Here is a 26,215-nt window from a genome sequence, read left to right on the forward strand (position 1 = left end):
ATTTTTATTTTTTTTTAGTTTTCAGCGGACACAACATCTTTCTTTGTAGGTGGTGCTGAGGATGGAACCTGGGCTGCACGCATGCCAGGTGAGTGCTCTATGCCTTGAGCCACATTCCCAGCCCCTCCAGGCACCATCTTTACCAACAATCCGAGCTTTTTACATATGAATAAAGCACAATAAAATTAGGTGACATTTAAAAGAATTAATCTCTTCTAAATGAGGTAGTGTAGTTTATGTGTCCCAATAAAGGTCCTCAATTCATTTTGTTTTCATATGTAAGACCTTTTTATTAAAATGGCCCTGAACCATAGAAACATTCCAAACATTTCAGTAAACACCTTTCTCTGGTGTGGCAGGAAAATAAAAGTGGGACAAACTTGAATTCAAACTACATGAAAGATCAATCTCTCTCTTTCTTTCCTTTTTTTTGTTTTTTGTTTTTTGTGGTACTGGGAATTAAACCCAGGGCCTCATGCTTAGAAGGCAAGCACTCTACTAGCTGAGCTATATCCCCAGTCCCATATTTTGGGAGACAAAACCAGGGATTGAAGTCATGGGCACTCTACCACTGAGCCACATACCTACCCTTATTTTTTATTTTTACTTAGAGAAAGGTTTTCACTGAGTTGCTTAGCTTCTCACCATTGCTGAGACTGACCTCAAATTCAGGATCCTCCTCTCTCAGACTCTGAAGCAGCTGAGATTACAGGCATGCACCACCATGCATGGCCAACTTCCATCTCAAAAACTAAAGTACACAGCAAATTAGGTCACAGGCTGTCAACAAATAGGTACACTTTGTAAAAAACTATTTTTAGTTGTTGATAGACCTTTATTTTGTTTACTTATATGTAATTCTGAGAATTAAAAGAAGTGCCAGACAAGTTAGCTACCACTGAGCTCCAGCCCCAGCCCCCTGGTACATATTTTTTTTTTTTTCATGGTGGATACTAGAGATTGAAATTAGGAACACTGAACTACTGAGACTCAGTCTCAGGGTTATTTTTTACTTCATTAAGAGATGAGGTTTCACTGAGTCATTTAGCACCTCACTTTTGCTAAGGCTGTTTTGAAATTTGATGCTTTTGCCTCAGCCTCTCCAGCAACTGGGATTACAGGCCTGCACCAACACAGCCAGCCTTTGGTATATTTTCAATACCTATTATAAATAGATTTTAACCAGTAGCCTTAAATCTTTTCTAATATATGTTTGGATTGAATCCATAACCCAGAAATCAGTGAAACAGGGAATCTAGTTTTATCTCCAAAACTGTTTCATCTATTAGAGTGTCTGAGTTAAGATTACCCATTGAAGAATTTACTGTATATTGTGGTTTCATCTTGACCTCCCATATGTACCTCGTTCTGAATTTTAGAACAGTCTGAAACAAGGTGCCCACAGATACCAAATATCTTGGAGTACTTTAAAAACACCAGTATCTGAGTCTTGCCTTCTAGAGACCAGTTTTAATTTTAAGTGTGTAGTTTCTAAAGGCATTAGTTGAATAATCTGCAGCTGGAAGGCATTTTCTGATAATACCTTTTATCTAAAAGACACTTGTTTCCTTTTATTGGATACTGTGAATTAAGATACAATAAAAATAGAAATGTAGCAATATCTTCAGCAAAAGGATTTCAATTGCTTTACATATATACCCATATTTTTTAAAAATTTATTTTGAATTTAAATTACATGATAGTTCAATCTATCTCTTTCTCTCTTTTATTTTATTTATTTACTTATTTGTGGTACTGAGGATTGAACCCAGGGATTAATCATGGGCATTTTACCAATGTGCTACATACCCAGTCTCCACCACTTTTATTTATTTATTTATTATTGAGACAGGGTTTACTGATATGCTTAGGACTTTGCCAAGTTTTTGAGTCTGGTCTCTAACTTGAGATCCTCTTGTCTCACCCTTCTAAGGCACAGAGAGTACAGGCATGTACAACCTTGTGGTAGTACCCCAAATAATTACTAGTGGATTATGTAGCATATTTATTTTGGGCTTTTAAAGAACCTTAACACTTTTATCAAAAATATATTTATTAAATTTATGCTGTTGCCAACATTTTTTACATGTTTTTGTACCCTGAATCCTTATGTTTATTTATTTATTTTTTAATTTTTGGTTTGGTGCTGAGTACTGAACCTGGGGGTGCTTTCCATTGAGCCACATTCACTGTCTTTTTTATGTTATATTTTGAGACAGGCTCTCACTAAGTTTCTTGGGGTCTTGCTAAGTGAATGAGGCTGTCTTCAAACTACCAATTCTTCTGCCTCATTTTCCTGAACTTCTAGGATTCCAGGCATGTTTCATCACTCATGACAATTTTACATTATTATAATAGCCATTACAACAGCACTGTACAGGCTGCAGGAAATTCATTTGATTTATGAATTAAATCCCTGAGGCAAATTTATGTGAAGTAGCCAGTGTAAAAGTGTTGTGTAAAGATTCCTTGGGAATAAACAGGGATTTTTTTTTTCTAACCTCTTTTGTGAATGACTGTTGGAAACCATAGTCCATAAAAGTTCTAGAAAAAAGAATGCAAATTTATTTGTTTGCAGTTTACAGATATTTGCACATGCCCAGTCACCTTTGCATCTAAAACTTTAAACTTCAGAACATAGTAACTAGAACAAAATTTTTTTAAAGTTGAAACAGTGCACAAACAAATTTCTTTTAGGAGCAATTGGTAGTTGTGGAGTTATTACTGTGGTCAGCAGAATTGGGCCAGGGCTCTGGAAGGTCTCGCTCAGGGTATTGGTGATTTACTTTATTCTACACTATTACACCCACAATACAATACTCCCAGCAATAGTAGTTGAGAAAATATGCTGATAATGTCTTGAGCTAAACTGGCACTTTTGATATTTGCCTACTTCTCTGCACTGATCCCAGCTGAGTAATTAACATGGAACCAGAATGTGAATAGGGTATTTCCTGTGCTTATTGTTTTGGGGTCAGCTGCTCCATTAGGGTGGGGGGGGGTCTGAAACCAGGCTGGTGCAAGTATTTTTGTATATGTTCCTTTGCTCTGGCTGAGGTCTATCATTTTAAATGACAAAAGATTTAGAGTAATGTGCTTGGACTTATTTTTCATACACTTCACAGTTTACATCAAGAAGAAATGCCGCAGTCTGGCTGGGCACAAATAACCGAGCCACAACAAAGCCTTGTAGGTTCAAACAGCAACTACTTTATTTCAACTCTCACCGGCACTGCACGCGTACTTTTTCGCCAACGCCACTCACATAGCCCTTCCAGCAACCCCCCACACTGGAAATCCCCCCTCCGGCACTTCCCCAACCAATGGGAACTCTCTGGGAATCCTCAGGAGAACTCCAAAGTAGAGCAAGAACTTCAAATTAGCAGGCGCCCAAGGCAGCAAGAGCCACCCCATTGCCCGACAGTAAAGGTCAAATATTCAATGCAATTAATCTAGCATCACAGCAATTAGATATAGCTTAACTCAAATCATCATCTCAATGGTTCCCTGGCTTAACCTTTCAAACATTCCTTGTCACCTTTCAAACATTCTCTCTGGCAAATGCCAGACATCATTCTGACTGGCTGTGGCTCTCAACAAAGAAACAACAGCTAGAATTTATCTCAATACCCCTTTACATACAAAATATAGGTTGTCATTGAATATGTTGGAAGTTTAATCAAGGTTTATTCATTAGAGAACAGGCTGATCTAGAGAGAATGTAAAGTACCACACAGTCCTATGTTTTCAAAACAAAAAGAAATGTGAGATATATAGGCATTCAGAAGAATTTTTTTAATTTTTTCTTTGTTTATTTTATTTCATTTTTTAAATAGAAAGCAAATAGAGGAAAAAGGAGACCAAGGTGGGAAATATAATTACTGACAGGACTATGAAACATTAAAAAATAGAATCTAGATTTCAGAAAAGAAAGATTTGACATATTGTATTTGGAGATGTGGATGGCATGAGTGTCCATGATAAGAATGTTGTAAGCTTCTGAAAGAAAATTGATATGGTGAAAGAAGCTTATGTAACTCAGATCCTCACTTAAGCCACTTTCTGCCCCCCAAATAAGCCATGCTAGGTAAACCACTGCTTGACTCTACTGCTGAATACTGAATAAAGAAAGATTGCCAACAAAAGGTTTGCTTCATAACTTCCACCTTTGTCATGTTTGTGTCATTTATGCAATTGTTAATCAATCCAAAATTATACAAACAGTAATGACATTTCAGCCCCTTTGAAATTTGTCAGTGAATTCCTGACCATTTTGATGGAGGCTCACAGCAGGCCTAGCAGGTGCCCTGGAGAAGACTTGGACCTGAATGGCAGCATTAGAACCTTATTTTCTTTTTTTTTTTTTTTTTTCTTTTTTCTTTTTTTTTTTCTGGCTGTGTCTTTTGTTTATTAAATACTTGATACATTGACATTTAGAAATTTCTATTTGCCTGATTTCAGATGGTCATATATCACATAAAAGAAAATTAGAAACAATTATAACTTTTCCCAAGTCAGAGGAAATTCAATATCTAGTATATTGTGCATTTTTACTACGTGCCATTAAAAAATATATTTCTAAGTTCCAATTGCCTTTCTAACTCTACCACTGGTAATGATGATGGACTGTGATTGTCTAGCAGCAATCCAGATTTTAATCCAATTCAGCCACTTGGCCTTATACTTTTAAGTTGTACAACAAAAATGCAGGTGATCTAAACTGCTAGAAGGGGTATTCTTTTTTTTTTTAATTTTTTATTGTTGGCTGTTCAAAACATTACATAGTTTTTGATATATCATATTTCACACTTTGATTCAAGTGGGTTATGAGCTACCATTTTTACCCCATATACAGATTGCAGAATCACATCAGTTACACATCCATTGATTTACATATTGCCATACTAGTGTCTGTTGTGTTCTGCTGCCTTTCCTATCCTCTACTATTCCCCCTCCCCTCCCCTCCCCTCTTCTCTCTCTGCCCCCTCTACTGACATTCATTTGTCCCCCTTGTATTATTTTTCCCATTCCCCTCACTTCCTCTTGTATGTACTTTTGTATAACTCTGAGGGTCTCCTTCCATTTCCATGCAATTTCCCTTCTCTCTCCCTTTCCCTCCCACCTCTCATCCCTGTTTAATGTTAATCTTCTTCTCATGCTCTTCGACCCTACTCTGTTCTTAGTTACTCTCCTTATATCAAAGAAGACATTTGGCATTTGTTTTTTAGGGATTGTCTAGCTTCACTTAGCATAATATGCTCTAATGCCATCCATTTCCCTGTAAATTCTATGATTTTGTCATTTTTTAATGCAGAGTAATACTCCATTGTGTATAAATGCAACATTTTTTTTTATCCATTCATCTATTGAAGGGCATCTAGTTTGGTTCCACAGTCTTGCTATTGTGAATTGTGCTGCTATGAACATCGATGTAGCAGTGTCCCTGTAGCATGCTCTTTTTAGGTCTTTAGGGAATAGACCAAGAAGGGGAATAGCTGGGTCAAATGGTGGCTCCATTCCCAGCTTTCCAAGAAATCTCCATACTGCTTTCCAAATTGGCTGCACCAATCTGCAGTCCCACCAGCAATGTACAAGTGTACCCTTTTCCCCACATCCTCGCCAGCACTTGTTGTTGTTTGACTTCATAATGGCTGCCAATCTTACTGGAGTGAGATGGTATCTTAGGGTGGTTTTGATTTGCATTTCTCTGACTGCTAGAGATGGTGAGCATTTTTTCATGTACTTGTTGATTGATTGTATATCCTCCTCTGAGAAGTGTCTGTTCAGGTCCTTGGCCCATTTGTTGATTGGGTTGTTTGTTCTCTTATTGTCTAATTTTTTGAGTTATTTGTATACTCTGGATATTAGGGCTCTATCTGAAGTGTGAGGAGTAAAGATTTGTTCCCAGGATATAGGCTCTCTATTTACCTCTCTTATTGTTTCTTTTGCTGAGAAAAAACTTTTTAGTTTGAGTAAGTCCCATTTGTTGATTCTAGTTATTAACTTTTGTGCTATGGGTGTCCTATTGAGGAATTTGGAGCCCAACCCCACAGTATGTAGAACATAGCCAACTTTTTCTTCTATCAGACGGCGTGTCTCTGATTTGATATCAAGCTCCTTGATCCATTTTGAATTAACTTTTGTGCATGGCGAGAGAAAGGGATTCAGTTTCATTTTGTTGCATATGGATTTCTAGTTTTCCCAGCACCATTTGTTGAAGATGCTATCCTTCCTCCATTGCATGCTTTTAGCCCCTTTATCAAATATAAGGTAGTTGTAGTTTTGTGGATTGGTTTCTGTGTCCTCTATTCTGTACCATTGGTCCACCCACCTGTTTTGGTACCAGTACCATGCTGTTTTTGTTACTATTGCTCTGTAGTATAGTTTGAAGTCTGGTATCGCTATACCGCCTGATTCACACTTCCTGCTTAACATTGTTTTTGCTATTCTGGGTAGTTTATTTTTCCATATGAATTTCATGATTGCTTTCTCTATTTCTACAAGAAATGCCATTGGGATTTTGATTGGCATTGCATTAAACCTATAGAGAACTTTTGGTAATATCGCCATTTTGATGATGTTAGTTCTGCCTATCCATGAACAGGGTATATTTTTCCATCTTCTAAGATCTTCTTCTATTTCTCTCTTTAGGGTTCTGTAGTTTTCATTGTATAAGTCTTTCACCTCTTTTGTTAGGTTGATTCCCAAGTATTTTATTTTTTTTGAAGATATTGTGAATGGAGGGGTTGTCCTCATTTCCATTTCAGAGGATTTGTCGCTGATATACAGGAATGCCTTTGATTTATGCGTGTTGATTTTATATCCTGCCACTTTGCTGAATTCATTTATTAGCTCTAATAGTTTCTTTGTACACCCTTTTGGGTCTGCTAGGTATAGAATCATGTCATCTGCAAATAGTGATAATTTAAGTTCTTCTTTTCCTATTTTGATGCCTTTAATTTCTTTCGTCTGTCTAATTGCTCTGGCCAGTGTTTCAAGAACTATGTTGAACAGAAGTGGTGAGAGAGGGCATCCCTGTCTTGTTCCAGATTTTAGAGGGAATGCCTTCAATTTTTCTCCATTCAGAATGATGCTGGCCTGAGGCTTAGCATAGATTGCTTTTACAATATTGAGGTATGTTCCTGTTATCCCTAATTTTTCTAGAGTTTTGAACATAAAGGGATGCTGTACTTTGTCGAATGCTTTTTCCGCATCTATCGAGATGATCATATGGTTCTTATTTTTAAGTCTATTGATGTGGTGAATAACATTTATTGATTTCCGTATATTAAACCAGCCTTGCATCCCAGGGATGAATCCTACTTGATCATGGTGCACAATTTTTTTGATATGTTTTTGTATCCGATTCGCCAGAATTTTATTGAGGATTTTTGCATCTAGGTTCATTAGAGATATTGGTCTGTAGTTTTCTTTCTTTGAAGTGTCTTTGTCTGCTTTAGGTATCAGGGTGATGTTGGCCTCGTAGAATGAATTTGGAAGTTCTCCCTCTTTTTCTATTTCCTGAAGTAGCTTGAAAAGTATTGGTATTAGTTCCTCTTTAAAGGTTTTGTAAAACTCTGCTGTATACCCATCCGGTCCTGGGCTTTTCTTTGTTGGTAGTCTTTTGATAGTTTCTTCTATTTCCTCCATTGATATTGGTCTGTTTAGGTTGTCTATATCCTCCTGACTCAATCTGGGCAGATCATATGACTTAAGAAATTTATCGATGCCTTCACTATCTTCTAATTTATTGGAGTATAAGGATTCAAAATAATTTTTGATTATCTTCTGTATATCTGAAGTGTCTGTTGTGATATTGCCTTTTTCATCCTGTATGCTAGTAATTTGAGTTCTCTCTCTTCTTCTCTTCACTAGCATGGCTAAGGGTCTGTCAATTTTGTTTATTTTTTCAAAGAACCAACTTTTAGTTTTGTCAATTTTTTCAATTGTTTCTTTTGTTTCGATTTCATTAATTTCAGCTCTGATTTTAATTATTTCTTGCCTTCTACTTCTTTTGCCGTTGTTTTGCTCTTCTTTTTCTAGGATTTTGAGATGAAGTATGAGATCATTTATTTGTTGGTTTTTTCTTTTTTTAAGGAATAAACTCTAAGCAATGAATTTTCCTCTTAGAACTGCTTCCAATGTGTCCCATAGATTCCGATATGTTGTGTCTGTGTTTTCATTAATCTCTAAGAATTTTTTAATTTCCTCCTTGATGTCTTCTATAACCCATTGATCATTCAGTAACCTATTTCTCATTCTCCAAGTGATGTATTCTTTTTCCTTCCTTCTTTTATTGTTGATTTTCAGTTCCATTCCATTATGATCAGATAGGATGCATGGTATTATCTCTACTCCTTTATATTGTCTAAGAGTTTCCCTGTGACATAATATATGATCTATTTTTGAGAAGGATCCATGTGCTGCTGAGAAAAAAGTGTAACTGCTTGATGTTGGGTCTACAAAAATAAATATAAAACAACTATACATGTTTACATATGTTACTTATAACAAATACATATTATTTACATGTTCAAAAATTCCAAACTACAGCATATTTTGTCCATGATTCTCAACATGTCTGGGAAGTAGAGAAACAATAAAAGCATAAATACACCACACACCATTTATATTTTTGCTTTTAAAAAAACATTCAATACAAATATACTCAGTAAGCTTGAGGGTATGTTTTCAGAGCAAAGTTAGGCATCCTATTGTACTCTGCGACCAATTATTTGTCGACTCAAATTTCATTCAGTTTTCTCTTAGTACACATCCTTTTCTGTACAGATTAAAATTCTCTTTAATAGGCTTTCTGAAGAAGTTATATTAAATAAAAAGTCACTTTACTTGAAAGCCAACCAAAAAGTTATTTATTAAATTTAGGTATCTTTTCAATCAATGAAAACCAGGAGTTGCATTAGAAAACATCAACAGGATGGAAGAAAGACACTGTAATTTCTGTTTGATGTATTCCGGTAATTTTTCATTGTCTCCATACCCATTTTTTTTCTTCTTAAAATAGGATAATTAGCCAGACATGGTGGCACAGGCCTGTAATCCCAGTGACTGGAGAGGATAAGGCAGGAGGATCATGAGTTCAAAGCCAGCCTCAGCAACTTAGCAAGGGCCTAAGCAACTCAGTGAGACCCTGTTTCTAGTTGTTTGACCATTTGGTGATGTGTAACTGATAGAAGATACTCCTGCCTGGACAACCAGCTGGGACCCATCATTAAACTGAACCCACACAGCTTCACTAGTTAACTGTGTAGCCCAACCAACATTTTTCACAAAAACAGACTTCAAAAGTTGTGCTGATGTAGGAAGACAATCTTTTAGATTATTCGAAGAGACGTTTGTTCCTGAAGCTGTAGTGGTATGGCCAAGTCTTCAGCTGTAACTATAGAAGGATTAAGTATGGGTGCCTGGGTTGGAGTAGTAGCACTATTCATGATCAATCTACCCAAAGATGGTGCATCTCTTATTGCGTAGTTTGGATCCACACAAGGAGGTGTTGACAGGGCCTTAGGTGAACTAGTATTACCAGGTTTTCTTCCCACAATTATTGGGAAAAAGGGAGCACTCCCACTCTTCTTTTACTCTCCTGAAATTACAGATTCCAGTGCTAAACAAATACGATGAGCCTCATTAGCATGGTCCATGTATATTTTTATTTCCTCTTTTAAGTTATGAATTTGATTTTCATCCTTTAAAGTGTAAGATTTCCCAGTCTTTTCAATTACTTGAATTAAATCTTCTGTTTTGTGTATTTTTGCTCCATCATAAAACCAAACCTCAAAATCAGCATCAGGAGAATTCTCCATCAAAATACATTTAGCGTATCTTGTAAAATAAGTGATTTGGGGAGATTTAGATCTTACAAGCTGTACAAATCTGGAAGCATATTGATATTTTCGCCAGTATTTTTCTGGTAAATTGTCAAAGTTGTACCTACTGATGGTATCAGTAGGTAAGGGCAGTTTATCAGCAAGAGGAAAGCCTCTTCCATCATTTGGATAATATATAGTGATCATATTCCCATCACTAGATATTTGAAGTACTTCTTTCACATATTCTTGAGATGCATATTCCTTTAGAAGCTCCACACACACCTCCTCTGAATCAAGTATGCTCACCACAGCCTTTTTAGTTTTCTGTCTGATTGGTTTTAACCTGTGAGCAATCAAAGGAGACGTAATGCTTCGCAATGTGTGTTTCTGATATCCCACTGTTGACTCCATACCCCTAGTCTTGATTTGTTCTGAAAGAGGATCATTCATTTGCAGATTTCCAAACCACTGTTGTACAATTTCAGTTTGAGGTGTCTGGTCTGAAAATGGAAAAGGACTTTTTCCTGGACAAAGATGATTTGAAAGTGCTTGGTTGTTATCAGGTCTTTCAAAAGATCCAGAACTACGAGATGTCTTTTCTTTAAAGAAATGAAAAATATTGACATTGCTATTTGTGGGTGGATATCGGTCTTCATTTTCTTCTATTCCTGATCTTTTGGACTTTGAAAGTGTTTCTGCTGAGTGACATCGTTCCATTGTATATGTTTTTGCTCGAGATTGACTATTAGAAGTGCCAGATCTATCAGAGGAATGGGCTCTACGGAGGTATCAAGAATGAGGCCTTTCTTCTGCATCTTGAATTACTCTTCCTCTTCCACTGTTACTGGTTTCATGTGCTTGATTTCCCCACTGAGTACAAAAACTGCTTCCATCTCCTGAAGAAAAGTCACTTGAATTTTTATGCTTTGGAAATACAGTCATTTTATTTGGAAGTGGCTGGCCAATCAAGAGTCATCTTCTGTCAAGTAAACTACCACTTACACTGGTACTGGAAGAAGCCGTAACTGCAGTAGAAATTGTGGCATGTCCACTATCAATTGAGTCTTCTACAGTTCCTAAATCTTTACTTTTTGTTGAAGAATTTCAGGACATAAAAGGATGGTCCAATATTGAAGACAGACTTAAACGATCTGCTGGATTTCTACGAAGTAGCTGGTGAATAAGATCCTTGGCCTCTCTTGACAAAAACGTTGGCATTTCATAATCTGCCAATACAACTTTATTTAATGTGTTCTTGACTGTGTCAGTGTCAAAAGGTGGTCTCCCAATTAGTAATGTATAAAACATGCAGCCCAAGGACCAAACATCAGATTCAAGTCCATGGGCACTTCGAGTTGCAATTTCTGGTGAAATGTAATTAGGAGTTCCACATAATGTATAGTGCTTTTCATGTGGCATTGTCAATTGAGTTGCCAGCCCAAAATCGGCAATCTTGATATTCATATTACGAGTAAGTAAGAGGTTAGAAAGTGTGAGGTCCCGGTGTAACATGCCATGAGAATGAAGATACAACATTCCTGTGATGATCTGGTGCATGAAGTGTCGAGCTTCATTTTCTGAGAAAGGTTTCATTCTATTCTTTAGGTATCTGTTCATTTCACCATTATGACACATTTCTAATACCAGGTACACATAATTGTTATCTTCAAAATAGTTATATAGCTCCAAGATAGAGGGATGTTTCAATTGACAATGTATTTTCACCTCATTTTGGACTCGCTGTACCATCCCAGCTTTGTACATGGCTTTTTTATCTATCATTTTGATTGCAACTTCCAAACCAGTGTGAATGGACTCAGCTCTGTAGACACCAGCAAATGATCCCTTACCGAGCAGATTTCCGACTTTAAAATCCTCGATCTTCTCGCCGATGCAAGTCGCCATATTCTCAGGCCAGGGCCGGCGCTCCCGGGGTCAGGTCCCTTTTCACAGTCCCTTCGAGGTGGAGCTCCAGGCAGCCAGCCGGTCGTGGTGCCCATCAGGCTCTACCTTCTAGGCCGCCACTCCGGGCGATGACGCTAAAGCCACCGAAGGAATTCCTCGACACCATCCGAGGCTTGGGCGGTGCCTCTGCACTCCCATTTTGAAATACTCCTGCTGGTGGCTGTTCAAGCGAGACTGGTGGTAGAACCTTATTTTCCTCCTTCTGAAATTAATCAATATTTTGAGATGACTTTCTGGCTGGAGGCAGAAAACAGGAATCATTTCAGAAGATTTGAGTCAGCTCAGAAATATGTCAAACCCAGCTGGGCACTCGGCTCAGTAGTTGACTGGTCACAAATATCTGCAGTGGCCTCATGATTGGCAGCCTTGCACAAAGAAAGATCAACTTGGTGCTTGTCAGGTTTCCAGGTAAGTCACATGGATCCCAGGCATTGGGCACTCACCTGCCTTCCTAAAAAACCTGCAAAGCCACTATCCAGTTGTTCATTCTTATGAATTATGTAATGCTGTTTGCTATGAAAGAGTATTAGTCAGGTATCTGGTCAAGAAACATTTGAATGTTTTCGTTTTTGCTTTCAGAACACTGGTACCTCCATGAAAACAAGCACACAATACTTTTTTAATCATGAGTTATTTGGGGAAAAAACATCAGGGTGTTTTATTGGCAGCCAGATTATACTCTAAAGTTCATTGTATTTACCAACCATCAGCTAATCATATGCAGCAAAGATTCCAGGTGAACTGAGCCTAAATTGACGACCATCCCAAACATGAGCTAATAAGTTTTAGAATGAGTTAATTAGTGACAGATAATTAGTTAATTTATTCACTATAGGCTGGATGCCAGGTTTCAATCTCATGATGTGCAGAGGTTGTATGAAAAACAGCAGTCTTCTTATAGACAGTGATTTATTTTTTCTTCATTAAAATATTGTTGACTCTCTTAGTAAACTGTATTGAACTATAGAAAAATATTTATAGACATATATGCCTTTAATTGTGAAAATATTCTCCCACTACCTTATAAATTTGGTGTGAATATTAGCACAATTATGAAAGCCAAATATCTCAGTCCTGCCTCTAGACATTATGGAAAATATAATTTTTTTTAAATAACAAAAAAGAATTCGTTGAATGAATACTAATGATTTTAGTGGAGGAAAAAATGATTTGTTGAGACACATAAGGAAAATTGACAATATTAAAATCATATTTAGGATAGAATACAAAGAAATCATAATTAATAAAAGAATAAGTGCAAATCATCCAGAAAGATTTTTAAAAATTTGAAAATGCCTTTCCCCCATAAGCCTGCAGAACCATCATTGGATGATGATAGCAGCATAAAATATTTTAGGTTCTAAGGTGGAGACTAAAGAAAAAGAAAAATGTTGATGGCTTCAGAAGTTCTTTTTCTCCTTATAAGTTTTTTTCTTAATTTTTATTACTTTTAATTTGGTGGAGAGATACTGAAAAACTTCCATGGCCCAGGGAGAATTGCCCCACCTCTCCACCTCCTATGCCCTCCACCCATATTTCTTTTTTTTTTTTTCTCAATCCACCTTTGTCCCCTCCTCCGCCCTGTCCTTTCCCCAGTGACAGGACTTGGCAGCGGTCACTGTTGGGGAGGAGGAGGGAGGGACGGCCTTGCTCCTGAGCCCCCCTCCTCTGCTCCAGAGCTGGTTCAGTCCAACTCTCTCATGCTGAGATGAGGAGGAGGAGGGGGAGGGTGGAGCAGGGAGAGGAGGAAGAGGAGGAGGGGAGGAGGAGGAGAAGGAGGAAGAAGAGTGGAGGAGGAGGAGGAGGGGGAGGAGTGGAGCAGGAGGAGTTGCTAACAGGAGGAGTTATAACAAGGGAACTTGGCGGAGGCAGCCTCAGCTACATACAGCTTTGGCAGCGAAGGTCAGCGCCCTGGGCAGCAGGCACCTGAAGGACCAATGACTGGAGCCAGTCACCGGGCCTTCCTCAGGGGCTGCGAAGGCCGGTGGGAGGTAGGCGGGGGCTCCGGGTCCCCACCCCGGACTGTGAGTGCCCACACGGAGCCCCGAGGAGATGAGCGCCCCCAAGAGGGCTGTTTCTGGGTGCGGGCACCGCTGCCCGAATGTGCGGAAAAGGGGAGCTGCATCCCAGAGGCGCCATGGAGCTGGGGAGTTGGGGTTTGGGGTGGGGAGGGCGGGAAGCGCGGGGGAGAAGCGGAGTCGCGGGAGAGAAAGGAGGCCTCCAGCGCCTCGGGAGAACTCCGGAGAGGAGTCCCAGAGTGCTAGGCTGGGGGAGGCTGCAGCACCCGGTGCAGGCCAGAGGTGAGCGCCGAGGCGGGGGGCGGGGGGCGGGGGGGCGCAGGCGCGGCCCCCACTGGAGAAGCGAGCGCCTGCCGCCCAGACTGGTGCGGGGTTGGAGACAGCCTAGGCTCCAGCTCTCCCCAGGGCAGCCAGGGGAGGCAGGACTCGGGAAGTGCTGGGGGTGTGTGAAGGTGAAGCGGAGTGTCAGAGGCAACCCCCGGCTGAGCCTCTAGGAGGAGAAGGAGGAGGAGGGGAGCCCCGCCCCGCAGGCGGCCGCCCTTGTCCGCGCCAGGGGCAGAGACAGGGGCGCCGCACTACAGGGCCTGACAGGAAGGAGCTGCAGCGGGCAGGGCGGCGGAGGCTCTGGCAGAGCAGGCCAGTCCGTGGATGGGAGCCAGGCCAGCAGCGGTGGGGGCGGGAGCCTGGGGCGGGGAGCCAGAGCCGGGGGCTGGGAGCCGGAGCCAGGGCCTCAGAGGCGACAATCTGGCTCCCCCATGACTTAACTTTCTGGGTGGACATGTGTGCCAGAGGTGCGCTGGGGCCAGCCGGGGCAGGAGGAGTGCACCCATATTTCAGCTCAAAATTGTATTCATGGAGTTCTTGATGTCTAAAAAATTTTGCTTTATGAAAAGAACCAACTACTCTCAGCTTTTATTTATTGTAATTAAATTATTCCTTTGTACATGGAATAAAAAAAGAAATTATTAAATTTATTTGAAGACATCCGAATAACATTTGGTTATGCAGTCTGCCTATTTAATATGACTTGCAAAATTGAAAACTGCAGTGGAATTCAAAGTCAATAGAAAAATCTCTAAACTTTTTTAAGGACATTCATCTCAAAATGTGGTTTAAAATTAGGCACTTCACCATCTGACACAGGAAGAGAAAGATAAGAAACCAAATAAAATACTAGCAAAGTCTGATAGAAACTCTCTTTCCAAAATTAGACTTATTAATCTTCACATGAGAGACTCCATTTTCTACAGAGGGCTTATTTTTTAATATACAAGACCCCCTCTCCTCCCCACTAAACTTAGAAAATTACACTGGTTTCTTGGGGCTTCTGCCCAAGTTTCTTCCTTATGAACCACTGACATTTCTGCAAACCTCCTCTAAATATTGTGAGAGATAGAAGTGGCTTTTTATTTGGAAAAGTAGTTGTGATTTAGGATTATCAGTGAAACCCCTTGGGGCTTTATTGAATCATGTCAACAGCTGTCAGTAATAATATGTACTTTGCTGGCCACAACATAATGTATTGATATGTATAAAACAATGTTATAAACTGGAAAAAAATATGTTTTTTTTATAATTTATATGCAGTCTTATGAATAATACAGAGATCTTTGTGAGCATTATGGTGCTGTAGATAATAAATTTACCCTGTTCTCTGGCCTGCCAAGAGAGTTGTAAAGCAGAATATATTGGTTCACCTTTGTGATAATAAGCAATTTTAGTATGTCAGTAGGTTCTAGCTACATTTACTTCTGAGGTCTTAAAGAATAGTGTGCTCTAAATGGTTCTTGGAGTGTTTATACTGGCTTTGACTCTCCTGGGTAATGTTTCAGTGAGTGATATGATCAGATAACAAGTGGCACTATTTCTCAAGTATTGATATTGTGATATCTCCTGTAGTTTTATTGGCTGGAGTAGCTGATTTTTTCTTAACTGGATCTGTAGTTCTTTGTATGTATTTTTAATATGATTTTTTAAAAGTGGTTTATAGACTTGTGTACATTTTCTAAGTGATATCACCCTTCTTTCTCAGTTATTTTTGCATGGATCAGGAATCAATATGTCCTTACTGTTCTTGTTTTATCTTCTTGACAAAATACAGACACCCTTATAGGAAATGTTTCTCTTGAAACTGAAATAGCGATCAATTCATCACCTCTTCATGTGTTCCAAATGGTAACAAGACATCTGCATTGGTAGCAAATCATAATTGATTATATAAATTTAATTTAGAGTAACATGTTTACATAAACTTTGTGAGAATAGCCAAGCTTTCTGTGTTTATTAATTTCTCCTACAATAACAGTAAGGGTGGTGATTTTTGCATAGGAAGAAAAACTCTGATATTCAATCATTCTTTTGGCTGATAACATACAACTGAATTTTTAACATGTTGTAATTTCCTCACAGGATAACAAAGAAGAAATAAATTTATAAGCAGCACTTTATTGAAGGTAATAGCTTTTCTACAAGGGGTGAAACATTTCATTTTGTTCTTATTTTCTTAAAACGGCATAGACTAATTCTGAGAAAGTATTTAAGCACTTTATTTATTTATATACATTTTTGGATGTTGATGGGTCTTATTTTGTTTATTTTGTTTATATGCAGTGCTTAGATGAAACCCTGTGCCTCAAACATGCTAAGCAAGTGTTATACCATTGAGTCACAATCCCAGCTCCAGGCACAAACACAGGTCTTTCAGGTCTTTCTTGATGTGTAGAATTTCTCACCCCTGCCTCTGCTGTCTTGATCTAAGTATCCATACATTTACTTCACACTGATACAGTGATTTGATGCACATACACAATACCATTTACTGCAAAAAAACAGCATGGTTTATAACTTAAATCAATTTTAAGCATTCAAGCTAATTAGAGTCATAAAGCTATAAGAATAGGGCCTTTTAATCCACTGGTATATTAACCTATTTAAGATGGTTGGGCTTTTTATACAAAAAATCCTGAAGCAGTCCTGAAGAATATTTGGATTGAAACAGGTGAAAAAAAAATGGTTGAGGCCCACTGCTCTTTTGTGTTTCACTAGTATTAATGCAGAGACCATTAGGAGCAGCACACTAGCTGAGCTGAATAAAGATGGCCAATTTAAAAGAAAATCCGAATTTATATAATACAGGACCTTTTAGATCACATCAGGTTGACTCCTTTGGAAAGCAACTGTGTAAGCTATGCAGCTCACAAGACATGACATGGATCATCCACATTCCACATGGCTTGTGAGGCCTCTGTTTGGCAGCAGAAGACCCTCAACACTGGCTCCCACAAAAGAGGATCCTGCAGTCCAATATTGGGATTAGAAAATTGTAGTAAACTATGGTGAAAGCAATTTTGAAGACAGATGCCTTCTGTTTGTTTCCAGAAAAAAGACAGTAAGGAAAATGAGTGAAAAAGTCCTTTTCCATGAACTTCTATTTGTTTTGCTTTATGAGCATACCCTATAGAAGAAAATAGAATTCTGACTGTGAGGGGAAATCTGGACCTTCAGTGATTGTTATAGAAGAATAGGAAATGTTGACACCAAGGGTATGCTATCAAATACTTAGCATAGGACTGCCTACTTCATTGAGAGAGGCTTTGTGGTAAATAGAAAATGCTGGTAAAATCTTTTCTTTTGGTTTCATGAAGCCTAGAGTTTTATTTGATGTTTGAGATCCATTGTGCTTTGAAATATAATCTTCTTAGCATCCCTGCCATAGGTTTATATGAAAGGTGATTTAGCGTACTGTGGTGGGCTAACATCCATTCCTTCTTTTCATGGGAAACATTTTGTACTAAAAAAATAAATAAATACTCTTTAATAGGGAATTTTATTCATCATTGAGTGGAGGCTTTCTTAAAATGCTTTTATTCAAACACACCTTTTTTTAGAGAGAGAGAGAGAGAGAGAGAGAGAGAGAGAGAGAGAGAGATTTTTTAATTTTTTTTTTTTAGTTTTTGGCGGACACAACATCTTTATTTGTATGTGGTGCTGAGGATCGAACCCAACACCATGCGCATGCCAGGCGAGCATGCTACTGCTTGAGCCACATCCCCAGCCCCCTCAAACACACCTTTTATTTAAAATATAGAAATGACTGGCTTACAAAGCCAGTTATGTAAAAAAAAATTCAGACACTTTCAAATAAAGTAAACAGATCACTCATATTATATTTTCTACAAAAATATTTCATTTACCATTATATTTAGAAAAATATAAAAGAATCAAATTATTTCACATACATAGAAAAGTTAACCTTAGATAAAACATATATACATTTATACATAGTGTTCTAGAGTGCACATGCACATACATATTCTAAAATATATAGAAGATTTCATCAACTTGGAGGAAAATTCCAGGAAGTATCTAGTATTGATATTATTTAATAAACTTTCATGAATAAGTAATTACAAAATCGTGTCTAAACTTGTGAGTAATAGTTTCATATGTTATCTATATCCCAAGAAAATAGGTTTTCAGAGATTTATCAGAGGATAAATAATCTGTCATTCCTCACAGTCTTATCATGCATTCACTACTTTTCTTATTTTTAGCATGGATTCTCTAGTACATTAAGACTTCTTTCTTCATTTGTATATTTAGTTTTCCACTTCTACCTATTTTGTTTTACTTTCTTAATCACTCTTTGTATTCTGTCTTTCTGTATCTCACTCAAAGAATAAATTTAAATGAGACAATATATTATTTTTTAATAAATGAATATATTTTAGTTGCTTCAAAAGTATTTGCTTTTTTTCATAATATGTTACACTTATTCTTGAGTATTACAAACTCCACAATTGAATATATAAAACATTTCAACATATATAAACATGTTTTTTTTTTATTTTTGTATTTAAATATTTTATTTCCTCTGAATTTTCTCACAATCTTTTATAACATAATTTTTAGATTTTATTCTAATTTGTTATAAAATACAGTAGAATGCATTGTAATTCATATTACCCAAATAGAGTACAATATTTCATATCTCTTGTACACAACAGAGGCACACCATTCATGTCTTCATACATGTACTTAGGATAATGACATCCATCTCATTCCATCACTTTCCTATCCCCATGCTCCCTTTCTTTCCCTTCCTCCCCACTGCCTTATCTATAGTTTTTTTTTTTCTATTCCTCCCATGCTTCTCCCTCCTTTCCATTACATATCAGAAACTTTATGTGAGAGAAAACATTCCGCATTTGGTTTGGGGGGATTGGCTTACTCCACTCAGCATAATATTCTTCAGCTCCATCCATTTACTTGCATATGCCATGATTTCATTCTCTTTAATGATGAGCATTATCCTATTTTGTATAAAAAGAACATTTTCTTTATTAATTCATATACTGAAGGGCATCACAGCATACTACAAAAATGCAGCTACAACAATATTTATAGTAGCACAATTTAAAAAAATGATTTTAACTATCAGATTATAAATGCTTTTTCTAAAAATCTGATATAAAGGTATAAAAATGCTACATGGTTTCTGTTGAACATTGTGGATGTTGAAGGTGTTGAATATTTTCTTATATATTTATCATCAGACATACTATTATTTCTACTAATAAAATGTTTCTACAATTAAAATATTAAATGGAGAAGCCAATAAAGTAATAGCCTTGCCTCATAATGTATTAGGTGTAAGACTTTGTGAATATTATAGTATTTTTTAGGTGTAAAACCTTAGCTAGATTTCATTTGAACCTTAGCTTTTCTCACTTAGTAACTTTATAAACTATGATATATCACTTAACTCTGGGATTCTCAGTTTGCTTATCTGTCAATCATTAATAATTGCTCTCAGATTTTTCTGGAAAATTTGAACATGCCCAACATTGTTTTCTTTTTTAAAAATATTTATTTATTTATTTATTTGAGAGAGAGAGAGAGAGAGAGAGAGAGAGAGAGAGAAAGAATTTTAACGTTTATTTTTTAGTTTTCGGCGAACACAACATCTTTGTTTGTATGTGGTGCTGAGGATCGAACCCAGGCTGCACACACTCCAGGCGAGCGCGCTACCTCTTGAGCCACATCCCCAGCCCTGTTTTCTTTACTTACATGTTATAAAAGAATTTTTCAGAGTTCTCTAAAGTAAAGTAGCCCTGAAAAAAAGCAAGTGCTCTATACACTGTAGACATGCAGTGGTCATAACTTTTGAGATCAGAACTACATGAAGCTTGGTTTGTATACTCCATCAATTCAAATTTTGTAAACAAGGGACAAGACAATGTTTTTATACCATGAAGAAGACCTCATAGCAGGACAGGTACACACTGCAGTCACTTATCTCCATGAAGTCCCAATATCACATCCACTTATCACATCCACCACATTTGCAAAAAGACATCTCATTACATCAAAACTGGTATATGAGATGTAACCTCACTAAAAGTCTCACCAAGCACAAAAAAATTTGGACACCATGCATGGGAGGGAGGAAGCCAGGACCAGATCAAACAGAAACTGCTTGCATTAAGACCTGTAACCACCTTGGTGATGTAGCTGAACACAAAGAAAAATCAAAGCATGAGTATTGGGGTTTAGAGATAAGTGTGCAAAAGGCTTATTTGTTCTAAGGCAAGGAAGCAATGTAAACCATAATTGTAACTATACACTTATAAATCACAATTTTAAACAAAAGGACAGAAAAACAGGCAGAAGTACCGAATTAAAGAACAGGATAGAGTTTTTAACTCATAATAGAAGACTTGACAATCCTTACCAAAGGGGTGAATATGTCCAGAAATTTTTCTTTATGAAGGTAATTTATGGAAGGAGTGAGTTTTTCGTTTCTGAAGAAAATTTTTGCAGAAATTATAGGTTAAGAGAAGGAATAGCAAAAGCACAAAAGTCACAGAAGGAAGCTAGAGTCTAGTAAGATGTTCAGTTATAGGGTTGGGGATATAACTCAGTTGGTAGAGTGCTGGCCTCACATTCACAAGGCCATGGGTTTAATCCCCAGTACCACCAAAAAAAAAGTTCAGTTACAAATTTTTATTGTGTTTATCATGATGTCATTTAGAATTATTATTAGTATTATTATTTAAATCAGGAATTGAACCCACAGGTGCTTAACTACTGACCCAAACCCCAGCTCTTTCTTTTCTTTTTTCTTTCTATTTTTTTTTTTTTTTTTGAGACTTAATCTTGCAGAATTTCTGAGACTGGCTTTGAGCTTGCAATTCTCATGCCTTAGTCTCTAGAGCCAACCAAGATTATAGGCATTCGCCACCATGCCCAGCTTGGAATTTTTTTTTAAGTTATTTTATTTTTATATATCAGGACTTCATCTGACAATGATTGTATTTTCTTTTGCTAATGTTTTGAATAGAATCTGTACCTTATACCACAAATAACCTAAAAACTCACTCTTTATGTAAATATGATATCATCTTGGCATGAGTGGAATGACTCTACAGTTCTTGAAGTGACTCCCCAAGTATTGTCAAGCATAATGTCAAATCTTTGATATTGTTCCATAAGAAATTTGGAAAAGAATGTGGCACATTAAATGTATATTCTAAAAAATTAAAAAGCCTTGAAAAATATGTTCCAGATGCTTGTGCTTTAATCCATTAGGAGTAATGTTTTAGACTGTATAGTTGAGAAAATAAATGTTGTTTAGAACCCCACATCTCAGTGATTTATTTAATCAATGTTTATTTCCCACTCTAAAAGGTCTAAAGTGAACAAAATCTAATGGTCAGGCAGGTCTACTGGGTGGCTTACATCTGAGATAGTTTTCAGAACTCTGGGGTTCCTGCATTTCATGGGTTTTATGAATCATTTTTCCTCTACAATTTGTTAGTATCACAAGAGTAGGTGTTTCCATCAAAAATATCCACCTTAGTCTCCCAGACTTTAGAAATCTTCACTTTGTGATGGTGTGCTGTGGGAGAGGCATTAGCTTTCAGAATAAGTTTCAGCCTTCAGCACACTTGTTTGTGCTACTTGCCATCTTGAAGGATTTTTCCAGTATGCTCAGACAGTTATTTTGTGTATGGAGAAAAACTTGAATTTTTATTTAACTTGCCTCTTGGCTGACTCATGTCTCTTAACCAGTGATGAATTTCTATTAATAATTTTACATGAATAATAAATGAAAAGGCATATTTAATAGGATAAAATTATAAGTAAAAATAGAATGAGCCATTATGCCTTCATTAAGATTGCCAAATGAGAAAGAAAATTAATGTATTTTAAATATTTGTATTTTAAAATTATTGTACTTAAAATATAGCAAATACGGTAATTTTAAAACTGTTTCTTTATCTTAATATATATGATTGAAACTTTATAACTTAAAGATTATTTTTTCAAACCTGAACTCAATGAATCACACCTCACCAGGTGCAAAACTCAAAAATGAAGGCAGAGAATTTGTATATTAACAGCAAGATTAAAAAATTAAAAAAAAAAATAGATGGCTATTATAAAACCTGGAAGATAATGTTGAAAAGATTCTTCAGAATGAAAACAGAAGATTGGACAAGGAGAATAAATTTTCCTAACATGATTCTAAAATGAGAGAAATGAGATATGGAAAAGGGGAGATAGAACATGAAAAAATAAAATTCCCTACTGCTGAGTGGGAATGTGAATCTTCAAAGAGTTTAAAGTCTTTCCACAAAGTAAAAAGTGATCATGAATAAAGGTGCCAAACCCACAGTTGTCCCTGAGTTACCACCAGTCTCCCTGTCTAAAGACACAGGAGAAGTTCTTTCAAGTTTTTTGAGATAAGGTTTAAAACTAAACATCCAAGCCACTCAACCTTTCTTTAAACTAGGAGCTAAACATAAAGACCATGGTGTCTACACAGACTTTATATCCTGTGATATTACTATCTCTGTGTTTTAAATAATTTCATCCGTTGCTTTATGAATTTTAAAAAATGACTATATTCTGTAATGGAGTCCTTTGTAAATTACCTGATAAATGTTGAATAAGAAAAAGTTATCTACCATAGCTAGAATATCAATTAGGACATGGTGAAAGGCATTAAAATTAATTAATCTAGAGAACTAGAAGTAAAAGTGTCCCAGAAATGAATGTAAATTTGCTAGTTTACATTTAACTTCTGGATTCTTACCATGTATCCATAAAAATATAAGATTTGAAGAAAAATATGTTTTAAGACAGTATGTACTAGTCCTTTGTCTTGGCTAAGGGAAGTCAGACCTCTTAAGACCAACTCCATTCCTCTTTGATATAGCCCTAAATGCTGTGTGGTCCTGCACTGGCTTTGGCCTTGTTTTTCAGTTCCTACTGTTCTGTAGCACTTTTTGTTCTGACATTATTTAAATAGTGCTCTCATTCTGGGTGGTTCTACACATTCTGTATTATGAGCAACATGCACAGGGTAATCATTAATTATTGAAGAAATACTAAGAAAATTTACTTCTAAAAATAGATAAAGAGAGCTAATTATTTTCTTTAACTGTTTTGAGACCTAAATATAATTGCTTAAAAACTTGTTCTTCATTTTTTTTTTTTTTTTTTTTTTTGATGTCACAGTGGAAAGACGTGAGAGAGACACATGGACAGGCACAGGGGATGTATAATATTTTCTGAGGTTAAACCTTGTTGTGCACACCCATTTCTCAAGTATTTGCTTAGAATTCTGACTTTTTTTCTCTAATATATTAAATCATTAAGATTTGGTAAATTAGAATGCTTATTAGTTTTGACTTTACATCAAAATTGATTCTGATATTTTCTTGCCAAGAATTTATTTATTTCATGATCCTCAGATTTTTGAGGCTTACTTAATATTCTTATCATCTTTCTCTTCTGCTTGCATTACTCAGAGACAGAATTGCTGTACTCTTTCATATGTATTTCTTAAGAGTAAAAACTTCAGAGTATTTTTTCGGGTATCAAAAGTATTTTAAATTAATCTCATGGTAAAACAACTCTAAATACTCCTTTCTATGTTTTTACATATTCAAATTGAGGTTTTCTTCAGAGCATATTTTACTGAATATTTGTGTTTCACAATAACAGACTCAGAAATTTCAGTCACTAAAAGCCATTTATTTACTGATATATGTACAATTTGGATTTTTAATTTTGTGCAGCTACAATAATATTTGATAATAATATTTATGATGCTTTCATGAACAAAAGTATATTACAAAAATAGATGTATTTCACTATACCTTAATAGAAATGGACATGTACATTTATCATTATTTAAATGTTTATTTTCACCTCTGGGTATATTTTACCAATATTATTATAAAATAAATCATATAACATTTATTACTTTATGTTTATTTCTTTGTACCATATTTATTTATTATGTTATTGTTCTATACATATTTCTGGTTAACACATTCTTTTTTTAAGAGAGAGAATTTTAATATTTATTTTTTAGTTTTCGGTGGACACAACATCTTTGTTTGTATGTGGTACTGAGGATTGAACCCAGGCCGCACACATGCCAGGCAAGTGCGCTACTGCTTGAGCCACATCCCCAGCCCCAGGTCAATACATTCTTAAAAAGAAAATGCTATTTAATAACCATAGCAATGGTATATTAAAGAGCTTTTTAAACTACTCTTTTAATACATATTTTCTTTTATCTTTCTAAAACCTTCTAGAATGTGTAAATTTATAAATATACACAGTGAGAAACAAGAGATCCTATGGCAATAAGTAATATACCAAAGTGTCAAAACCTGATAAATTCAGTGCTAGAATTAACAGTTTTCCTGAATTGCAGGTCAATGATGTCTCTAATGCAGTTAGTAAGCAAAACATTAAAATAACTGTAATTGAAATGATTCAGCAAACTATTTGGCATGACTATATATGTCCTCAATTTTAATCAAATATATATATTAGATTTATTTATAATATATAGGTTAATTTATTCCTTTATGATCATTATCTCTTTTTTGAGAAATGACCTCTAGTAAACAGCCTCATTTGGCCTCAGGATGTGTGTACAGTAAGAAAAAAAGTCTCAAGAGTTCTCTCTATTATATTCATAATATATTCATATATCCCCAAGGCCTTTCACATACTGGTCAGTCACACACAGCAAGCAATTTGAAAGTTCATGAAGTTTTGCAATATAACATTGTTATCCTTTCAAGCTATTTCTAAGAATTCTGTGTGCTTTATTGAAAACATCAAGGAAAATGAATATATCTTTTTAAACCTAGAACTTGAAATGACACTGGACTCAAGAGATCAAGTTTATGAAGACAGGAGTTATGTGTTATGGCTTCTGTTTATCTGCAGAAGAGCTGTCAAGGTGAAAGGGGTTGTGTGAGAATGGCCTTAGGCCTGAGCCTAAGCAACTCCTGTAATGCCAGATTCATGGGACCCCAATAGACCTCCAGGAGCTGAATCTGATGCAATCACAAAAGAGTGTTTATTGTAAGCTCAAGCCTGGACTCACAACCATTTCAGATACAGTGGTCCCAAAGAGTGAGTCTTGACCCTTAATTCAGTGAGGATTAATAGATTTTGGGGGACACTGTATGCATCATGACATCACACAGCCAATCATTCCACATCACAGAAAAGTCAAACAACAACTCTTAACATTGATTAGCACATTCATTGGCAGGAACAAGTTGTGTAAGGGTGATTGGTTAGTTCAAGTTGTGGATACATTTGAACTGATTGGTTTAGGCCATGAGAGGTTGCAAGAGTGTATATGATAAACTTGCCTAATCATTTTACCAATCAACAAAACTACTGGGAAGGTCACCTGGTGTTTCAGGTATTTTCTGTGTCTCATGCATTTTGTGGTAGCTAGGGGGTTGCTATGGGTCCTAACCTAGTGTAACTGAGTCAGGATCACTTGGCATGGAAGATCTCTCCAGTTATTCACAGACAAACAACTCGGCAGGGTGGGTATATGCCTAGGAGCACTCTGAGTTTTTCCATGGACAAGGGTAACTCCCCACTTTGGACAGGCTTTGCTCTGACGTAGAGGCTGGTTTCTCAAAAATGGAGTCACATCAGTTTCTCACTCCATTTAAAAAACTCAATTTTGAAACCTGAGGTCATTATTAGAGGTCATTTATCACCAGGCACACCCACAGAGCCCTCTGATATGGCCTCAGACAAATTACTTCCCCTCACCCTGATAAACTGAATAAAGCCTCTGGCAGGCTCTCCTCTCCTGATAAGAGTGAAAGGTGAGAATAGCAGGATGGAGACCACCAGACCAGATATTTCTGACCTCAGGGTAAATGAGAAATCTGGTGGCACCTGATAATTACAAGGTGTGGTAAAAAAAAAAATAATAATAATAGTATAAAACTAGAGTGAATAAACAGGGATTCAGCCAGCCTAAACAAGTATGTACTCCAGCTGGAGAGTCTTGATGAGGCTTACACTGACATCCCATCACTTTCCATCATTTTCCTATTC

The 26,215-nt window shown here is 36.7% G+C and overlaps 1 pseudogene; it reads right to left on the reverse strand.

Annotated features, from left to right (window-relative positions):
- Window positions 1–8,896: 8,896 nt before the first annotated feature.
- On the reverse strand, window positions 8,897–11,735 carry LOC139704232 (serine/threonine-protein kinase PLK4-like; annotated as a pseudogene).
- Window positions 11,736–26,215: the final 14,480 nt, after the last annotated feature.

The sequence above is a fragment of the Marmota flaviventris genome, unplaced genomic scaffold (assembly GCF_047511675.1).
Source record: "Marmota flaviventris isolate mMarFla1 unplaced genomic scaffold, mMarFla1.hap1 Scaffold_48, whole genome shotgun sequence".
NCBI lineage: Eukaryota > Metazoa > Chordata > Mammalia > Rodentia > Sciuridae > Marmota > Marmota flaviventris.